This window comes from Nicotiana tabacum, chromosome 18 (assembly GCF_000715075.1).
Source record: "Nicotiana tabacum cultivar K326 chromosome 18, ASM71507v2, whole genome shotgun sequence".
Classification (NCBI taxonomy): domain Eukaryota; kingdom Viridiplantae; phylum Streptophyta; class Magnoliopsida; order Solanales; family Solanaceae; genus Nicotiana; species Nicotiana tabacum.
Window position 1 is genome coordinate 125,900,585 of NC_134097.1, and position 9,047 is coordinate 125,909,631.

Genomic DNA, 9,047 nt, shown 5'->3' on the forward strand with positions numbered 1-9,047 from the left:
AATATCTCTAACCGTAAAAACATCTTCTCCAGTCATCTCGTCTACGCACGAGCCCTAGAATATAAGCACTGTGCAATCAACCCTCCTAATAGAGAACGCTCCAATACACGTTGGCATCCCCCTCCTACTAATCATATCAAGCTTAATATTGATGGCTCCTTCCGCAACAAATACTCAATAGGTGATATTGGAGGAATCTTCAGAGACGCCCAAGGACAATGGATTCTTGGTTGTAGTAAAGCCATACTAGGCCCTACCCCGATTTCCATGGAACTTTATGCTCTAAAACATGAACTTCAATTAGCTATGGAAAATAATTGGACGAACCTTGTGATTGAGACGGACAATACCAACATCATAGACCTTCTACACTCGGATACATATAATCCTCACACTAACATTATCTTTTATTGTAGGTATTGGATGAGGAAGTTAGGAAATCCACCAATCAAACACATCTACCGTGAAGGCAATCAAGTGGCACACGAACTCGCAAAGCAAGCATCAACCCAAGCCAATGTCAACTTCTCAGCCATGTTTGCGCTGAAGGACTTTGTACGTTTTAATATCTCTGCCACTACTATTACAACTACTATTAGTACCAATGTTAATGTATCAACCAACTCAACTCTACTACAGTCCCATGCAAGCCTTAACTTAGTAGTTAGTACCCCAGTAACTAGTTCTCCCCTGGTTAATCAAGATCATAGTTCTTCAAGGACACCCCCTTGTAATTACCCTTAATAGTATCATATAAAGTATTTCCTGTTTTCAAAAAAAAAACATCGAGTGTTAGGTATTACTTATTGTTTACATGATAATTTAGATATGTCAAAATACATCGTTCAATATAAGTTTAAAATCTACTCTTAGGAATAGGAGAAAGAGAATAAAATATGATTAAAATAAAAAAGAAAAGGAATGTATAGTAGAAATAAAAAGGAAAAGGAAAAGGAAAAGAAAAATGTGGAATATGAGGGATAATTTGAAAAATAAAAATTTATTGTAAGATTAATTTTATCTTGAACAAATTAATTTTTTACTTCTGCTTTTTGGAACAAGCTAGAATTCGTAGCTTTTCCCAAAAGTAGGAAAAACTGTTTCTGCTGCTGCTCAAAAAGTACTTTTTAATTTTGGTCAAACACCTTAAATTTTCAAAAAGTACTATTTTGACCCCCAAAAAAAGTACTTTTAGCCTCCCAAAAGCTTGGCTAAACAGGCGCTAAAACACTTCTCAAAATAAGTTGATTTTAGAAGCTTGGCCAAACAGACTATCAGTCATGAACCATTTGCTCGTTACAGTTCTCTAGCCTCTTTGTGAGGATAGTAGAGTAATTGAGCAATTTGGTTCGGTCCAAGTTGCTTGATAGGCAGTGGTTGTCACGACCCAATGTCCATTAAAGGTCGTGATGACGCCGGACACTGCTGTCAGGCAAGCCAACAATAGTTAATTAATTTGATTCTCATTTTAGTATTTTGAAACGATAAATTGCTCCTTCAATTAAATAATAATAAATAAATTACAGAGTAAGTAATAATGTTTTTAATAATTTCAATATTGAACAACCCATAATCACCCCAAAATTTGATGTCACGAGTGCATGAGCATCAACTAGGAAATAAAATAAAACACAGCATCTGTCTGGTATGAGTACGTAAACAACACGTACCCACTAAGTATCCAGTCTAACCTCAAAGAAGTTGTGATGAGGGGTCGACTCCGACACTTACTATGGACTATAAATAAAATGCCAATGATATAATTTAAACATAGATTATATAGAACGGCTGTAAGCCCAATATCATGAAGCGAGTAAATAACTCTTTTATAATTAAGAAATTTCCAATTTTTTTTCGTCATTTAACAATTTATCTCAGGCCAATGAGGCAATATCATTTAATAAATTCAAAATCAATCAACTCAATCATGCGCAAATCATACCGAGGTCGTACGGCCCGATCCAACATATAAAAATAAATTGTGTACTGTCGAGGGTCGAACGGCACAAATCATAGATGTATCTAGTTAATCTGTCGAGGCGAACGGCCCGCTCCCATGAGAGTAGTGGAAATTTACCCCGCTCACGGAGTATAATTGCGACGCGGTTACACATAGATTTCTTAAGTTATTATAATATTAATTATTTCTTTTAGAAAATACGAAGTTCAAATGAAAACTTTTAAATCTTAAATTCCTCAATTTCAATTCTTTTCAAGACAATTAATACGCAACTTCTATCTTGTTTCTTCTCAAGGCAAACAATAACCATAAACCAAATAACAATATCAACAAGGTATGATGTAAACCTAAAACTACCCGGACATAAGCGTAGCTAGTAGATACGTACGGACTCTTGTCACCTCGTGCGTACGTAGCCTCCACAAATAGAAGCACATATTGATTTAGTTCACCTATGGGGTTAATTCCCTCTTGCAAGGTTAGAAAGGAGACTTACCTCACTCCAAAGTTCCATAGCCGGCTCCCAAGCCTTCCAAACAACTCAAATCGATGTCCAACGCTCTAAACTAGTTAATAAATGAGCAATTCCATAAATATATACTCTAATAGTCATTATAATCCTATTTACTACAATTTCCAACTCCGTTCGAAAAGTCGATAAAAATCACCTTCAATCCCACGTGCCCGGATTTCGAAAAAAATTTAAGATAAACTTTACCCATAACCCCACGAACTCAAATATATAACTTATTTCAAATTTCATGCCCAATTTCGTGGTCAAAATCCATAAATACAAATTTCTAGGTTTTTCTTCAAAATTCCAACTTTTCTACAAATTTTAATGTCCAAATCCATATATAATCCAAGTATTTAACTTGCAATAGGTGGGAATCACTTACCTTGACATAGATGATGAAGATGGAGCTCCAAAATTGCTCCAAGACCGGCTCTCATGGGGGAAATGAAGTGAAAATGAGCCAAACCCTCGTTTTAAAGAAACATACTGCCTAGCCCGACCTTCGCACCTGCGGTGCATTAGCCGGTTCTGCAGCTTCGCACCTGCGAAAATTCCATCGCAGGTGCGGCTCCAGCTCGACCCAACAGTTCTCGCATCTGTGCCCCATGTAGCGCATCTGCGCTGGCGCTTCTACTGTCATAATGCACTTCTGCGCTCGGCGCACCTACGCGTTTGTGCCCGCTTCTGCGGCCCAGGCCTTTTGGCCAACCTCCGCTTTTGTGCCTGCCTTGTCATTTTTGTGGCATCGCACCTGCGACCCTTTTTGTGCAGGTGTGATTACACCAGAACTCAGGCCCTTCAGCAACTCAACAAAGCTCCAAATTGATCCGTTGACCATCCGAAACTACCCCGAGGCCCCCGGGACCTCAACTAAACCTACCGACAACTCCCAAAACACATTACGAATTTAGTCAAGCCTTCAAATCACATCAAACAATATCGAAATCACGAATCGCAACCCAATTCAAGCTTAATGAACTTTAGAACTTCAAACTTCTACATTCGATGCTGAAACCTATCAAATCACGTCCGATTGACCTCAAATTTTGCACACAAGTCACATTCGACATTACGGACCTACTCCAACTTCCATAATCGGAATCCGACCCGATATCAAAAAGTCCACTTCCGGTCAAACTTCTCAAAAACCTTCAAATTTCTAACTTTCGCGAAATGACCCCAAAATAACCTACGAGCTTCCGAATCCACTTCCGGACGTGCTCCCAGTACCAGAATCACCATATGAAGCTATTCCCAGACTCAGAATCCCAAACGGATATCGATAACATTGAAATGCACTTCAACCCAAATTTATGAAATTCTTCCAAAATGCTAACTTCCACAATAGGTGCCGAAACGCTCCCGGGTCATCCAAAACCCGATCTAGACATACGCCCAAGTCCAAAATCATCATACGAACCTGTTGGAACCTTCAAATCCCGATTTCGAGGCCGTTTACTCAAAAATTCAACCTTAGTCAATTCTTCCAACTTAAAGCTTCCGAAATGAGAATTTTCTTCCCAAATCAATTCCGAACTTCCCAAAATTCAATTCCGACCACACGTACAAGTCATAATGCTTGAAGTGAAGCTACTCATAGCCTCAAACTGCCGAACAACATGCTAGAGCTCAAAACGACTGGTCGAGGCATTACATTCTCTCCACTTTAGCATGACGATTATTTTTCTGGTTTTTATAGCAAATTTCAAGATGAGTTGTTGTTGAGACTGTTTTAGTTTATTGTGCTTTCTGAACATGTTTTTTCCTACTTTTCCCTTCTGTATTTCCTTTATGCTTCTGTTGTTTATGCTTGATTCTTGCTACTAGTTCGCTATTAAGGCCCCATTTGTTCATTAAAAAAAATCAAAAAAGAAATTAAAAATATGTTTGTTTATGAAATTTTGTAAATTTGAAAAAAATGAATTTTTCAAATTCAAATTTTTTTGTTTCCCCACTCATAAAACAACAATATTTTTCAAGTGAAATGCATGTTCAAACATAATTTCAAATTCTAAATATCATTTTTCAACTTAACTCCAAATACTATATTTTTTCAAAGAAATTATAATTGTTATATCCAAACGCCTACTAAGTTTGCCTTTTGCTTGTTCGTGTAAATTGTTAATCTTTGAATGACTCTTAAGTCTTAACCAACCTGATCCAAATTGAAATAGTAGTCATCCGAAACCTAGGAAAAGCCAGAAAACCCTCTTTTGTTTTTTAACCTTGTATTCTATCCTTTCTTTTGTCAATGTAACTAAACAAATTTGAAATAGACCATCAATTTTAACTATCCCCAATATATTCTTTAAAGAAAAGGGAAATTACCAGTTATGTCCATTTATAGGTAGCTCATTATAAAAATTGGTCAATTGATAAAATATTACTAATATTAGCCAAATTAGCCAATTTGCTATTTGTAGCAAAAAAAATTAAATTTTTGCTTTGTTTTGAGTGGGTGTTATTAGAATAGATTGGGCACAACTTAAGCAGCTTGAATCTCAGTTTTTGGATAATTTGGTGAAGTTTTGAGGTGATTTAAATTGAAAATTTGGTAAAAACTGAACATGAAATCACACTGTGTATCACATATGTATCATATTTGTATGTATTGTGTATCACATGTATATCCATGTATACATGTGTGTGAGATACATGTTTGATACATGTGTCGCAGAAGACTTTTTTGAACTCGATTCAATTACGAATTTTGATACAAAACCAGTCCAAATCACCTCCAATCTTCCTCAAATTTTGTATATTGACTTATCTATATATTTTCAATGAATTTCAACTATACCCATTAAAAAGTTCCTTTTTTGTTTAGATTTTTGGAATATTGTATATATTTTTTGTATTTCATCACCTTGTTTGCTACCTCATCCATAAAATTTCCTTTTTGTCTTGTATCTAGTGTTGCTAATCACGGTTAAAAATATGGAAGGTGATTTTTGCACGTGATTCTTTGAGAGAAAGAACCCTATTATTTGGTTTTTCAATTTTTGTTGGCTAGTTTTGGTAAGTCTATGATTAATAGCTAGAGGTTGGTAAGTTGAGATTTATTTGGGACATTTGTGTAAGTTTCCCTTAAGAAAAACAATTAATAGCATGTTTGGCCAAGTTTTTTTTGGGCCAAAAGTACTTTTGGCCAAAAATTGAGGTGTTTAGCCAAGCTTTTGGAAGGAAAAAAAAAAGTGTTTTTGAGGAGAAGCAGAAGCGGTTTTGGAGAAGCAGAAAAAAATAGCTTCTCTCCAAAAGCACTTTTCTGAGAAGCACTTTTAAGAAAAATACACTTAGAAGCAGTTTTTAAAAACTTGGCCAAACACTAATTACTGCTCAAAAGTGTTTTTCTAATTAATTAGTCAAACACAAACTAGTTCTCATCAAAAGCACTTTTTTTAAAAGTACTTTTGAGAAAAATACTTCTCAAAATAAGCTGAGTTTTAGAAGTTTGGCCAAACGGGTTATAAGTGTACCTTAGCTAAAGCAAGTTCCACCTGGGTTTTTACAATCATGGATTGCACTGTCCTAGGAAATGGGGCAACACACCACTTCTAATACAATTTTCAAAACATCCCCGATCTAAAATATAATTTATCTAGACAAATTAAATTTATTTTAAAAAAGAAGAATTCATTTACGTAGTACTCACTTCGGTCCACTGTAATAAACTTTTTTGTTATTTTTATATATATTAATAAATTTACCTTTATAATTAATTAACAACTAAAATGACCATATTAACCTTAATTATTCATTGAAAATATTAAAAATACTCTTAGATTCTTTTCTCCAAGGGCAACTATGATTTTCCGTATGAGTGTGTTCGTAGGTGCCTTGAAAAAAAAGAAATTAATTCCTTCTTTTTTCTTTTTGGTCAAATATCAAAGCTTTTATTCAACCAGTAAAAGATAATTACAGCACCTCTAACTCCTTTGGACTAAAGAATTAGACCCCAAAAATAGCAAAATATCATAAATTAATTCCTTCTTAATATCTAAAAAATCAAATATTATGGACCACAAAAAAAGGACAAAAAATCAATTAAAATGGACAGGGGAGCAGTACTACTTTATCCCCATTCCATATTCTTTCAATTAGTAAAGTATTACTCCCTCCGGTCCACAATAAGTGACCAATTTATTTTTTTATTTGGGTCCAAAATAAGTGTCCATTTATATAATCAAGAAAAAATTTAATTTATTTTTACAAAATTACCCTTATGTACATATCCCTAAAAAAAATTTACTCCTCACATTAAATATTTATTTAAGGGTAGATTAGTCATATCAGGTATTTTTATATAGAATTTTTTATTTTTTTAATAGGCGTGCCAAAAGCAAATTGGTAAGTTATCGTGGACCGAAGTAAGTAATTAATAGATAAATAAAGTTAGTTACACAAATCTAAGCCTTCACAACCTCCCAAAAGGCAAGAGTAGATAACATAAACAACAGAAAACCAAAATAAATACACTTTGGTCTATGTTAGGCTTACTTAAGCAGCCTTCGCTGTACAAGCCAAACGAAGAAGACCAGCAATAAGATCTGCATCAGCTTCACTTATTTTCTCTCTAAATTCTCTGCCATGGCTTCTCTCATCAGTTGTTATGTTCCATTTTTCTCCCATTTGAACTCTAAGTTTTTTCATGGCCTCCCTTCTTCCAATGTGATCTGTCATCCTGCAATTTGAATAGAAGAAATAATCTTATAAGCCAATGAGATTTAGGACGTGTTCTGTAGATTCAACTGAATAGAGTTATGGTGGAGTGGTAAGTACTCCTTCATCCTTAATCAGAGGTCTCGGGTTCAAATCCCTGGATATGGAATCATCTTTGTTAGGGAGCGCTTTACCTTCAATGTGGTACTTTTCGACGCGAATCTGAATTTAATTGGGCCCCAATATGAATACCGAACATCGGATGGGAAATTAAAAAAAAAAACAGAGACATATGTTCAACTGAATCCAATAATTTAGACACGGGACATTGTTATATAGTGAAAACTACTAAAATTCTAACAAATATTGTATTGCGAACTCATAAATTCAAAAATAAAATACGATCAATGGTACAACAACAACAACAAACTCAATGTAATCCCATAATTGAGTTTTGGGAAAGGTAATGTGTATGCAGACTTTACTCTTATCTCGTGAAAATAAAGACGTCGTTTTTGGTAAACCCTCGCTCAAGAAAAAGTGAAAATAAAGTAACAAACAATTGAAACAACAAGATAATAGGGTAAACGAAACACACAATAACAAACCAAGAATAAAAAATAAAAAATAAGATCAACGCTAGCTAAAAACTTTAAAGATCAAACACATCAAATTTAAATCCTGGATCCGACTTGCGCATTTGAGAACATTAATTTCATACTGAACTATGTATACAGATACATATACGAAAAAAAATAAAAAAATAAAATGTGTGCATACTCTTTAGAGAGAGGAAGTGGACGCATGATCCCTGCAAGGCATACCGGAAACCCACTGTTTGCCATTTTTCTTGAGAAAAAAAAAACACAAGGTTTCTGGAGAGAGAATAGGAAAAATGTTCCTGGATCTTTCTTAAATCTTAACTTCGATTTTGGTATTATTCTCAGGGGGTGTAATGTGATAGAGAAAGAACGAAAGAAAAGAAGAGAAGAGACAGAGAGAAGGTGAAGCATTAAAAGCAGATATAAAGAACCTTTCATTTTCTTTACATAAAGGAGTGGGCATAATAAAACAGATAAAATCAGTTAATACTTGTTTCATGCTTTGTCGTTTTCTATCAACTAGTATACGTACTCGCGCGACGCGCAGATTGTTTCAAAGAAAAAAAATGATATAGTAGAAACATGTCTTTATTATAGACTAAATTTAGCGATCTCATTCAAAAGAATTAAATCAAAAAACAAATATATGAATTTCATGGGATTGTATCTATGCGAGGAACCACCAATATCTATGCACAAAAACATGATTAGCAAAGAAGGTTGGATAACCGTAATAAGCCAAAAGGTCAAGTAGATTTCCAAAAATTCACTTCCAGTTCATATACACATCGTCCATAGTTGAAGGAAAGTAAAATAATGATACAAAATCTCAACCAATAATCAAACATATATTGATAGTAGATATAAAATAATCGAGAGTTTTGTTATAGTCAATTTGGATAAACACCAAATCCAAGAGAACATACGTGCGATAGAAGGCAGCGTTCAATTTTTACTATTAATTACAGCATTTCTAAACCAAATTAGCAATTTCTATGTAAATTTGGATAGCTTAGTTGTTACAACATACTGGAGTAATGCTACAGAAGTACTTGGCTTTAAAAAGGATAAGTTCACCTGAAAAAGCAGAAATTTGTCTCAAGTTATTATCAGAAAAAACAAAGAACAGTTATACATATGTGTAATTCACAGTAAGTAAGACATCACATTTTGTTGTGGTGTACTTTGGATCAGAAGTATATGAGAACATGAGCAAATTAGTCATGTTGGTTGATGATATAAACGATGACTCATATGGATAACTAAGATCTTGGAAATACTCAATCCTTGTTAGCATAATCTATATAAC

At 34.3% G+C, this 9,047-nt stretch overlaps 1 long non-coding RNA gene across 1 annotated transcript; it reads right to left on the bottom strand.

Moving 5' to 3' along the window:
* Positions 1-6,835: 6,835 nt before the first annotated feature.
* Positions 6,836-8,157, bottom strand: LOC107785059 (uncharacterized). The gene is made up of 2 exons (XR_012701798.1): positions 7,917-8,157; positions 6,836-7,158 (listed from the first exon to the last, which is right to left on the bottom strand). It is a non-coding gene; the product is annotated as an uncharacterized LOC107785059 (long non-coding RNA).
* Between the last annotated feature and the right edge of the window lie 890 nt (positions 8,158-9,047).